Consider the following 13,239-nt stretch of genomic DNA (forward strand, 5'->3'; position numbering starts at 1 on the left):
CAGCGCTTGCTGTGAACCCAGCACCCATTCCCTGTGGATGCCCAGGCTGCTCTGGCAACAGGCACCGAATCTTTCCCACTGTATTCTGAGGAATGCCATCCTCCTTGTCCCGTGTTGAGCACTGCCTCAGCCTCCTGTGCATGTGGAATGGTTCTGAGCGCAGCCAGGTGGGTACATGCAGGTGTCAGAACGGCACAGTGCTGCAGGCTCTGTGCTCTGGATGTCTGAGCAGAGCTTTCTGCAGTGAATGTTGAAGCGCCGGTCCGCAATGTGCTGTGAAGGGAACAGATGGATATTTTGCCATGTGATGTAGCACAGAAAACAGCTTTGATTTAGTGCACTATGCTTGTCTGACTTTTAAACTTGTATTAAATAGAATTTCATAAAGGCAAACTCGATACCAAATCTAAATAACGGGCCACTTGGCGGGAGGTTACTAAGCCATGAAAATTATTGATTCATTTTCCTCTCCTTTCAAATGGACGGATGTGCATGAATACTTATTTTCTTTGAGAGCTTTTCTTTTTTAGAGGGGGGAGAAAGGTCTTCACCGGCAGGTTTGGTTTCATGGCACAACTGTGGGAATTGGCCCCGCGTGCCAAAGAGGAACTAACGCTGCTGAATGCCCACACCCATGCTGACATAAGAGAACTCCCCCCATATAGAGCTGCTCCTCTTGTCACGGTGTTTCTGACACTCCATCCTTTAGGTTATTATGCAGTGTTAGCCCACAGCTCTTCAATGCTGAAGATTCAATCCATCACCAGGCATCCCGGTTTAGCAGCATCTCAGGTAATTGTGTGCTTTCTGCTAATTGCCTGGCTCTGATGAGCGCCGTGTGGGCATGCTAAAGTAATGGGTGAGGCACAGATGCTGGATGTGGCTGGTGGGTTGTTGTAGCAACAGCCGATACAGCTGTGGTGGTTTAAAAGGCAAGATTGCCTCGGCTTGTTCCCGAAACTCTCATATCTGGTCCCATAGGACGTGATCCCAGGGTTTCCAAGCTCGTTTTGCAGATGTGGTCTGTGAAATTCATGAAGAGTTATTGTCTAATATTAGTTTTTATGATATTATAATAATAATTTAGCTTGCTTCCTAAGCAGACAAATGGTCTTCCAACAACTTTTACATCTGAAATAATGGAAACTGCCCTTGTAAGGAAGGAGAGGTTTGAGATTGGCTCCTTTCCTGAATTATATTCCTTTGAGGACACAGTGTTTGTGTTGGGATGAAGCTGGGAGGAAGCAGGAGAGAGGAGGGGAGAGTGGGGTGGCCTCAATTTGGGAAATCACGGCGCAGCAGCATGACCTGTTTTTGTGGATGGGAACCTCCAGCCAACAAAGTTCTTGTTAAGAGACTCTATCTGGCTGACCAGATGGTGCAATTTGTCTGGCGTTGACATTTGGGAATATCTGCTGAATTTTGCATAAGGACAACTGTTTTAATTATCTAGCGACTTGCTGTGTTAATCTTATTTGTCTGCAGCAACCAGCCCTTTTCTTATTCCTGGCTATCATGGCATTGCATTGTGCGCACCTCTATGCAGCCTCCTCCTCGCTCCTGCTCTTCTGTTCTCTCTGCTCCCTCTGGGTATTTCCTTGGGTTGAACTCCTCCTGTTGCAGGGAAACGACACCCTATGGAAAACAAGCCGTGATGAGCTCCGGATATTTAAGGCTTCTCTCTCGAGCCAATCCTTCCACCAGAATAAATGCAAGATTCTACTGTGGTGGGAGAGGCTCAGAGGGACATGTTTAGTGAGCATGGCAGGGATGGGTTGGCAGTCAGACTTTATGATGTTAGGGGTCTTTTCCAACCTTAATGACTCTCTGATTCTGTGAGAAGTACGTGGGATTGGAGCAGAGGAACGGTGCAGTGTTAAGGCTGCAGGGGAGCTCTGAGTGTGGCAGCAGCTGGCTGCATGGCCGGGTCCCCTCCTTAGGAAGCACAGCAGAGAATTCAACTGCAGCAACAGAAAAGAGCAGCTGTCACATTCTCTTCTTCAAGGCAGAAGAGCCATTGACCTTCTTGCCACTACCTGGACAAAATCCCTTTGCTGAGCACTGCCGTGCTGCTGCCTGCACGCTATGGATTGTGAATGGGTGCTGGCAGCCACATGCTGCTCTGTGCCTGGGGCAGGGTGCAGGGCTGTGTCACACCATGCCATGTACCCCTCACCTCCCTGTGGCTTTGTCCTGCAGAAGTGATGGAGAAGCAGGAGTAGGTTCACACCCAGCAGAGCCCCGTCTCAGCTCGGATAATTCATTACAGTTTAATTTAGGAGATTTGGGATCGGGTTTGTGTGTGCAGAGGAAGCAGCTCATTACAGAATAATTGCTCTCATTGCCTGGAGCAATACATCTGTATTGATACTGAGCAGCACAGAAATGTGCTATCCATTAAGTCAATCCCATTAGTCTTCCATTGCGATTTATGATCTAATATGTCCTCACTGCCATGTGTGTGGGCAGCATCCCGTGCTGGGAGCCTGGGCAGCTCTGTGATTGCACCTACCTGCACCTCTGCTGTTCCTGGGGAGATGTGGATCTTGACCAGCCAGGCCTTCACCCCACAGTGTGCCAGGGCTGCTGGATGTCTTAGCTGAGAACGTGCTTAGTGTGCTCTTACTGCTGGAAATTGTGATGGATTGCAGGCAATAGCAATGGTATGTAGCTGGACAACTGTGCAGTTAATTACTACAATTATAACATGCTACAAAAAGGAATTTGATTCATGGTCATTCATGGTGATGATGAGTTTCCCACACTTCATTGCTGCGTCACTGAGTGACAGTAGCCAGGTCCCATGGAGCCCCTGCCCCATCCTGCACACAGGGCAGCATTGGGTGCCTCTTCTGGTTGCCCAGCTCCACGCTGATGCTCATTTGCACGTAACACTGACATCTGAACTTTTGAAAATGAATTTATGGATGATTTTTCCGCAACCAGCATAACGCATCCGTTTGGAAGGAGATTTTTTGTTTCATGCCATTTCAGGCTTCAAGGGAAAATGCTGGTCTTAAATCTTTGGAGGGAGAGGGGAGTGAGATGTTTGGGCAAATTGCATAGAGCCAGCAAAATGACAGGAACTGGGAAGTGGGAGTGCTGCATGGTACAAGATCCTTGACTCCAGTTGAGTGATAAATTTTCCATTACTAAATGGCTGGCACATTATGTTACACGGGGTTGATGGGTGCAAATTATCGGCTTGGTTGTTTCTAGACAGAATGTTATTAGCTGTAGGGAAATATGGCAAGCGGCCAGAAGCAGAGGGTGAACTTCTGTGTACGTTGTCTTGAATTGCAAAAGCAAATGTATGTGCATATTCTAATTGGCAGTGGGAAACTCACTACCAAAGCTATATTTAAAGTGAAGAGATTGAGCTTTTTCCAATACAGGCATGAGACCTCGATCACACTGAGAATACCAGGGTTCCAGGTTAATTAGAAACAACCTGTAATCAAATAACTGAATTTCCTGCTGCACTGAGAGCATAATGCACAGTACTCAGAAAGAATTGCAGGTACGTGTGGTGTGAAAAAAAATAGAAAGAAATATCCCTGAGAGGATATTGAGCTTCGTAGTTCAAGAAGTCTGCAAGAAATGGAGGTGAGAGCTTTATGGGGCCTCTGCCCTCCTCTTTCCCATGTGCTGGATGCCTCCACGAGGAGGGCTGGCTCTCCATCTTTTCCCCTTTTGCACCGACCTCCACAGTGTGACGTGTTACACCATTTTGTGTGCACACAGCATCCCATTGTCATGGTAATTGATTTTTGGCAGTCACTGTGCAAGAACACGGAAGCCAAATAGAATGAGAATCATAGAATTGCTCAGGTTGAAAAAGACCTTAAAGATCGTGAGTCCAACCACGACCTAACGATACTACCCTAACAACCCTCCACTCAATCGTGTTCCTATGCATCACCATGATGAGCTCGAGAAGGCTGTATGAGAAGGGAGCATCAGCTATGGAAGCTGCCTGGTCTCTTCTGAGCTGAGTGCTGCTGGAAGTCCCTCCCTCTCCTGAGTACTGCTTAAGGTCTTCTGTCCTTGTTTCTGGAGCTCTGCACCTATAGCCCCAAGCAGATTATCAGCCCAGCAGTCATGAGTTCTCCTTCATTCCTTGTACTGCTGCCAAATAGGAATTAAATTTTCCCTGTTCTTGAGTAGTAATGTGAGCATTGAGAAAAATGCTTGTTACTACCCATGCTGCTTCTGGGAGTAGAGCACTGCTGTTTGCTGCTGCTTCGCAGAGCTGACTGCAGCTGACTTTGCCTATAGCTCTTGTGGGAGAGGCTCTGGCCACCACATGAATTCCCCCAGGATGGATTAATGTCCTCCCAGTGTAATAATGGTGCCCACGTGCGTGTTACTGTGCAACTTGTTCTGCGTTTTTTTCCCCCCTTCTGCTGAACTAGGAAAGGCAAATGGCAGCACTTGGGAGCTTCCTCCTGCTCAGTGCTTTATCTCAGTGCTGGACACGAAGTGTGAATCACTGAGTCATGAAAGTCCCAGCATACCCATATGGAATTTTTTAGGGAGGTCTGTCCATACAGACTCTCCATGTTATACAGCTCTCCAGCTTTACTGAAGAAAGAAAACCATTCATTTGGCAGGTCATGAGATGGGAATATTCCTCAGGCTTTTATGGTTTGAATCCGACCCTGATTCTCCTGGTGGAGCCACGCACTGTTTGCCTGCCTTTCTATTTTGAACAAGGGGCTGCGTTAGGCCTCATCCCACAGGTCGTTATGATGTGAATGCTGTCCATAGAAGCAGCCATCTGCCTGCGTGGATGAGATCTTCCAGGTGTTGTAAAGGAGGACAGGAGTCAGCAAGGTCAGCTCCAAGAGCACAGAGCACAGCGTGAGCTTTTTGTCTTTGCACATCACATGGAGAGCATGAGGAAGGGCAGGAGGGCACTCGTGTGTCCCCCATTTGGCCCACTGAGATGGGGCTGGAGGGATGGTCTGAGATCCAGAGTAATGGCAGGACATTGGAGCCAGCTTTGTGCAGCCTGGCAGTGAGTCACTGCGCCCAGCCTCAAAGAAACACTGCAATATCATTCATTCCTTTTGCTATTTTTAATCACTCAGGGAAACAAGGTGTCTCATTTAGAGCCTACTGAAGTGAATGGATGACTTCCACCATTTAGGAGGGGGTGTTTCATATTTTGGGACCTTGCATACGAGCTCCCACACACTCCCTTTCCCCACCAGTTGGAGGCAATGGATTGTGCACAGCTCTGCAGGGGATGAACAGTCGCTGTGCTCCTCCTTTGGCTGCAAGAGGCTGGTGGGATGGTTTGCTAGAGAAGAGTTTGCTAGAGAAGAACCCAAAAATCATTGGGTTGTGCCAGCAGCCTCGGAGGGCTGCAAACAGTGCTGCTAAGAGAGAGGGCACAGTGTTTCGATGTAAAAAATATTGGTATTTCTCGCATGTAAACAGACTTCCTGGCTTCTGCCTCCAGGGTGAAGGAGATGCAGTTGGCTGAGAGACACAGGGAAGACATTGGAATGATTTCCACACGGGGAATGCACTCGGATGGCTGAGGATCAGAACACAAAGCTGGTTTCTAAATCCCAACGTGCTCCCACCAGCCTGCTGCTCCCCGCTCTCAGTCCTGCCATATTCTCCGTAAATGCAGACTGACATCCTCAAACTTTCTGCCCGTTAGCACTGTGCCTATGTCAGCATCTCCTCCTGCAGGAATGCAGACGATGATTTCCAGCAGTTATCCCACATCTCCTGGAGCCCAGCTAACGCACCCAGACAAGCACTTCTTCAATTTGGAGCCCACAGACCAGCAACCTGCTCCTGTTACGCTGGGCCCTGCAAGAACGCTGAGCTTTAAATCACTGTCCCAGTAATTATCATCATCGTCATTATTAGATGACATAAGATTTTATTGCAGATAATTTGGAGGCTTTGATACGTTTATTTGAACTGACTGCTCCTTTGGCTGAGATTAATTGCTTGGGTTCCTCTCGTGGGCTTTTGCCGCTATAAAAAGATTGTTGACCTTGGAGCTTTGATTTTGAGTTCTTATTCAAATGCGAATACCAATAACCCAGAGAAAAAGACACAACTTCCCAAGCTGAGCTCCCTATAGAGTTCTGGGGACCTTGGATGGTGAATGAAGTCTGTGCCTGCGTGGTTAGAGATTCATGTGTTCCTGGTGCTTCTCCAAGCCTAACATTCTCCAAATTACCAAAACCAAATGTGAACCTTTACTGCACCTGACTGCCCCTCCAACGAGCTGCTGGGGCTTCTGAGGCAATGTGGTGGTTACACAGTGCTGGGATTTCCTTCTCCTTCAGCAGGGATGCCCAGCATGTTCCCATGCATGCTTCAAGGAGCTTTGCTATCCCTGCACACACTCACTTGTTTCCCACTGTGGCACTTAATGCAGTGCCACATACAACTGTATGCATGTGGGTGGTGCTGTGCTAATCACAAAAAAATGGGTCAGAAAATGAGTTAGGAAGAAAGAAGTGTTGGATAACAACATACAATGGTGGCAGGCATTGCGAAGGATCCTGGAGGGCTCTGGAATGCCATGGTTCCACACAGTGTGCAAATAAGGATGAAATTGAAAATCCACTACTTTAGGGAAGCTGTCTCTTCATTTATATGAAATAATAATCAAATAATTATCCGGCCACCTTAAGCAGCAATACTGAAGATTTAAGGTCACTTAACTGCTCAGAATGCTACAACGCCTAGCAAAGATTTGGAAGTTTTTGGTAAAAGTATAATTACCCATGGGATTTGCTAATTTTAAGTTGAATAAACTTACCTTATATTTGGGATAACACACTTCATCCTGAAAATACCTAAAGTGTTTGACTCTCAGATGAATCGTAGTGCTGAACCCCAAGTGCTGACCTACAGCTCTTAGAGACTGAGGCACTGCGTAAATAGAGCACGAGGATGTTCTGTTGTTTTCAATTGGAAGTAAAATTAATGAGTACAGTGATGTGAAGACTTCTTGTGATGGCACAGAGACTCTGGGGGCTAGAAGGCCAGTTGGACTCCTACCAAATTGTGAGCTGCTTTGTTTTCCAGCAAGAGGAGAGACAACCTTTGTTCCAGCGCACTGCAGAAGTGTGTCGAGAGACCCTGAGAGCAGATTTCTTCCAAAGGGCCATTATTACAATGTGTCAGTGATGATCACGGGCTGTTTTGACATTCCTTGCCTAGCTCCCACTTTCCTGTCTATGAAAAACTTGTAGTCTTGGCAGCACAGAAAAGAAATGTGTCTGGTCAAGCGTACAGCAAGTGAGTTGAACTTAATGATCAGAAAGGGAAAGGTCACCTTCCTGGAGATGATTTTTGCAGTGATGCTATCACATCCAACTTCCTGGCTCTACAATTAAAGCTGAAATAAACAGCAAAACAACGTTGTTCATAGCGAATGATTAGAAGTGCCCATCCTGCATCAAGCTGGGGCAGAAATTTAGGTATTATATCACTAGTATGGTCTCTAATCAATATATTTTTTTCACTTATTTTTCACTTCTATGCCTCTTATGATCTCTTCTTTCATTGCAGTTGATGACAAATACTCCTAAGAAATAATAGGGGTGAGGGTTAATTGTTCAGTCACTACTGCTAAGGGAAGCAGTACGTTCAGCCTGGTATAAAAAAGCTTTGTTTTCCACGACGCCATTAAGCATCCTCACTCAGTGCTGAGAATGAGTCATTGCCTCCAGCGTAGGATCATCAAAAAGCACATGGTTTCTGCCTTTATTTAATTGACTTCTGATTTACTGTTAATTAAATCCACGTATCCCCAGTCATCTGTTGTGAAATGGGACTTGTCTAGGTTACATCAGCACTGGTGAGCCCCAGCTGGGTGCCCAGGGATGGTTGTGATGGTGTTGGTTGCAGTGCTCACGTACATCCCTGGGGCTGCTGTCACTGGGAGTGGCTGGGAGTGGTGGGCTGGGTGCTGTTTAATTAGCAATCTGCTGGAGGGTCACTGTGTGAGGTTATCAGGAGGGACCTGTGCATAGAGAGGGGAGCCAAGGGGATGTGTCTGCTGCAGAGGGGCAGCAGAGAATTTGGCAAGGAACTTTGGGGAAAAACTTTTGGAAATCTGATGAGGACCTTCAGAAAACTGGAGAGGAAATGAAGGGGAAGTGACAGAGACCAGCTCAAGACGCCTGGGGCAGACGGGCTTAGGCTCTGGTGGCGCAAAAGCAATGTTTATTGAAGGCTCATTCTTTTTATAGACTGGATACACTACAACATGGTAAATAATTAGCTATTGTGAAAAACAAAGCAGAGGCTTGTGTGCAAGCAGCTGTTCTTGTACTTCCTTATCTTAACTCCTTGTGTTCTGCTTACTGAAACGTAAGTTCTTTCTTCCATTGCCAAACAAGTATCCATCCCTTTCAGGGTCACTGTTGTTTTTGCTAGAAGTATCCATCCCTTTCAGGATAAACACTGTAACCCGTTACCGACCCTTTCAGGCCAGTCACGTAGTCCGCACAACAACAGTTCCCTTCAGGGAAGAGACACTGCAGTGTAGAAGGGCTTTTGAGTCCATCTGTGGGGTGCAGCAACCCCCCAGCAGAGCTGTCCTACTGCTCTCCCTCAGCCTCATGGCTCCCTGCCCTTCTGCCCCTTTGTACCCATACTAAATCTAGAGTACCTGCAGGCTCTGGGAGAACAGCTGTGACCCTTCTTCTCCAGGGTCCTTGTGGCATTGTTTAATTAATAGCAACAATAACCCCCTGCAACACATCAGCCTCCTGCAGCACAGGTGAGTGCTATCAGAGGCCAAGCTGGGGCACGGGGGTTAATTAGCATGCTCCAGGGTGGTGCTGAGCCAGGTGGGGTCTTCCATCAAGAACACCCTCAGCCAAACAAAGGAAATTAGGAGAAGGTCTCTGTGGAGGCTGCGAGGGCACAGCAAAATGAAAGATGCGTGAGCAAAGCACAAGCAAAAAGAAGGAGAAAAGAGGGAAGAAAGGGCCAGGGAGGAAGATGGGGGCTGTTCAGGCATTGAGCTGCAAATAAGCACCTTTTGTTGTGCTCCTCATCCCCCCTGCAGGGAGGTCAGGCCTGGTGACCGGTGGGTGCTCACTTGCAGCCACCTCTGCTAGCAGCATCCTGTGAGCAGGAAGGCTCTCCTTACTCACAGTCCCTGCAGCAAGGTGTGGGTTTGATGCAGTCAGACTGTATGCTATAGATCAGAGGCACTTCCTGCATTGTGCAGCTCCTGGAAGGAGTCACGTTTTCATCTTCATTTGGATCTGCTCATCCTCTAAGTCAGCTGATAAATCGTTCCTCCCTAACTCAGTTCAGTCACGTGGTTCTGCTTCCCTGTGGAGTCACAGTTTAATTCTCAGCGTTGCAGTGAACGAACTGCAAGGAAAGCTCTTGTCAGCCCTCCGTGCACATTGCTGTTTTGCCTGAAAGAGATACTGCCAGAAATGCAACATAGGTTTTTTAAAGAGAAACAAGGTCTTTTCAAGCTGCACTTTAAATAAAACTCCTGGGATGAGTGCAGGAGTACCTGGCTGTCCATCAGGAGGCCTCTGAACTACACCTGCTCACCCTGGGGTACGTTCATGCTTGGAGGTTCTTGCATATCACTGTGTTTGGTTGCAGTTGGGTGCTACTGGCAGCCATCACCATCGGTAGCTCAACGCCTCGCAGCACACAGACCCTAAATGCCCATTGCTCAGCCTTGGAGAGCCATATTGCACTAGAGAGTGATCAAAGAGCCATAGAATCAGTAAGGTTGGAAATGACCGCACGTCCAACCCCAACCCATCCCCGCTGTGCCCACTGACTCCCATCCAAATGATGATGATGATGTTGCAGCCATTATCAAAGCGTAACAAGTGTTTAAATTAAGGTCTGAAGCCTCTTTCTGTTTTGGGGGTCTTTGAAAGCTTAGGTGATGTATCAATGACCAAAAGTAATTGCTTTCTCTAAAGCACGCCTTTCTAAAAGGAAATTTGACTTGGGTGTGTATATAGTGATGGATTTAATTTATGTGGAAGCAATGAGCTTGGAACAGGAGGAGGAGGAAAAGTGGTGATATGGAGGGTGAATTCATCTGAAGTTATGAATAATAGATAACTAACTTGGGATTATTTTTTGCTAGATTTAAATTAAATCTCATCAACTATGTGATAATTGGATATATTTCTAAATGAGCATGGCCTACTCAAGGGGATTCCAGTAATACTGCCAATAGTACATGTTAGCCATAAAACTGGGTGCAAGCAGAGCTCAGAGGGCACGGAGTGATGGAAGGCTGAAGTTCTGGCCAAGAAATCCAAAGCTTGCTAGGATTTGCTCTCTTGGTCAGGGCAAATCTTTGAGCTGAGGGCCTCCTTCACGTAGGGGCTGCAGGAGCTGAGCACAGAGGTGATCTGCACAGCTCTGTGTGCGCTCATCTGCATGCAGGGACGTGCTTCCCCATAGCTTTAAGGACCGTGGCATTCTCTACTGATGAAAATGGTTAGATACTTAATTTTTTCTCTCCTACAAATTATCAGGTCATTTAAAAAATGAACTCATTTTAATCTAATTCTGCATGTGCAACAGTCTGGAGAGTTATTTTCAGCTCCAGTAGTTGCAGTTTGCAATTATTACGCTTCTTTTAAGAAAAGAAAAGTAACAGCTCTATATTTTATGTGAATTACTGGTGATCTTTCAGAACGACTTGTGTTTGGGGTAAGTAATAGAAAAAATAAGAGGCCAAATGAATAGCAATGTAGACTTGAGAAAGCTGAGAGGAGGTGGGAACATATGTAAAGATTACAAAAATATTAACATTTGACCACTTAGGCATGAATATTTCAATTAAAAAGCATGCGATTTTTGTTGAAGTGAAACCAGCAGTCCCTTACCAACCATTGGTTCGGGTTGGAAAAAGACAGCATTTTTATCTTTGTTTGTTTAACTGCTGTGGTTCAGCTCAGTGATGTGATGCTCAGACATTCCTGCAGCTCAGCCTGTCCTTATGATGCTCTCAGTGGGGTGGCAGTGAGTGCCTCATCCCTGCAGGGACTGGGGCTGCAGTTCTTCTTGTGTTTGCACCCAATGCTCTGAGCAGGTTGGAAAGCAGCACTGCCAGCACATGGCTTGGCCCAGTGCTGCCATACAGATGTGACCGAAAGTCCAACCTGATCCCAGCATGCTTTTAAGTCTGAAGCTTTGGGTGCCCTGCTTTTAGGTCTGAAGCTTTGGCGTATCCCCACTTGGGTGAAAGAAGACGGGATCTCAGCGGCTTTGTCGTGCTCCTGCGGTTCATCCCGAGATGCTGAGCGGGGTCCCAGCTCAGGGCAGGCTCTGGGTGGGCTCATGCCTGGCCCTACGCAGCCAACACTTGCTGACCAGGGGAGATGTCCACATTGGGGCAGCGTTCTGGCACTGTGGGTAAACTGAGATGGGATTTGGAAATCACACCAATGCCAGTTTGTGTCACAAAGAGGCTGTGTAACAAAGAGGATGAAGTATTTCCAGCAAGTTGTTTCCACACGTGCACATTCCGAGATGGTTTCTGAAGGGACTCTGCTCATTGTCCTCATTATGTCAATTCCAGCCAAAAATCAAGGCCAGGTACTCCACAGCACGAATGTCAAGTGAATTGTTTAAGGACCACTTGTGTCATGTGTGAGCTCCTGCTGCATCCCTGACACAGTTCCCGGGAGCAGCAGTAGCAGCAGGGCTTGCTCTGAGGCTAAGGTGGCAAAGACAGGAGTGGCAGAGGGCAGGACGTGGGGATGCTGCTCTTTGAGATGTCAGCACCAAAGGATTTAGGAAGGACGACGCCTTTGGTGTAGGGGTTGGCATGAAATCACATGCTGAGGGTGAGGAAGAAGCTTCAGGGAGTTCAGCATTATGTTATGCAAAAGATGTCAGGCCTAACTTTGTGAATTGTGGTGACGCCATTTTTGACGAGCTTCAATTTTAAAATAATTTAATGATGACAGCAGAAAAGCCAACAATTTTGACAGCAACAGGAATGGTAAGGATAAGGCCAGACCCGAGGTGGGGAGGTGGCGCAGGGCGTAAGTGATGTGTGGAATCCTAAGTGCAGAGCTCCTGGGGAGGTGCAGAAAGAGCATCACAAAGTGAGAGTCCTTAAGGCAAAACAGATAATTGAACTGTGATGGTATGTGATTCTTTCTCTTACGTATCTAGGCAACTATTTTCTTTAGACGTAATGGCTATTATAAATCACAGACTGCAGTTTCTAACCCCAACACACGCCTGGAATGGAGCTGCTGACTCTACCTAGCTAATAAAATGCATTCCTTGAAGCAAAACCCAGGTACCTATCGCTGTGTCACTCGCCCTCGTGTCGTGATAACAGCTTAAGCAGGGCTCAATTTAGGTCACCTTAGAACAGCTCCAGTCCTGTGTTTAGAAACAGCAAAAAGGTGAAGGAGCTGTGAACACACGGCATCTTGTGAACAAATTGTATCTACTAACTGCCAAATTTCTGAATGTCACACAAAGATCTGAGCTGGCTCCATCTCTCCCATTGCTTTGGCTGGGGTGACAGTTGGGGATGGGAGGGACACACACCTCTGAAACCTGAAAAGGAATTTTCTGGGGGAAAAAAAATCCCTCTTGCAATGCTGTGTATGCTGTACCATCATCTGGCCCTTTTAGGTCTGAATGAATTTTTGATCCGCTGAATTACCATTTAGCTTTTGGGATCCATGGCCACAAATGAATAAAACCCTAAATGGCACTGGAACATTGATGGAGCTATCTGAATTTAAGGGTATCAAGGTTTGGTATTTGGCAATATGAACTGAATTTAAAATACAACGACACGTGCTTTGGCTATTTGAGAAAAATAATGCTGTTTTTCCTCTTGTCTGCGAAAAATGGGTGACCTGTTGTAATGAGAGATTGCTGCACACTGCTGCACGTGTTTCTTGCATATTCACAAAGAAGCAGTTTTGAGGAATGTACTGCTGTGTTTGCTGCTGGAGGGAGAGGCAAATATTAAAGATCCCATTTTTCCCACTGCTTCATTTCTGCTGCCGTATAAACGTGGAGCGTTTGCTGTCCTGCTGGGATTAGCTAATGTTTGCTCAAGGTGGGAGAGGTGTTTTTGGAAACAGGTGTTTTGGTCTGGATTTTCCCCCTAGGAACTGGAGAGATGGATGTTAATTTCAGATTGTTCTCTGCAATTTTTACTATTGGCTCTAATGGAGAATAGCCAAGGCAAAGAGGCTGTGCAGCAGGCAGTTTGCCTTG

Source organism: Tympanuchus pallidicinctus, unplaced genomic scaffold, assembly GCF_026119805.1.
Source record: "Tympanuchus pallidicinctus isolate F22 unplaced genomic scaffold, pur_lepc_1.0 scaffold17, whole genome shotgun sequence".
Taxonomy (NCBI): domain Eukaryota; kingdom Metazoa; phylum Chordata; class Aves; order Galliformes; family Phasianidae; genus Tympanuchus; species Tympanuchus pallidicinctus.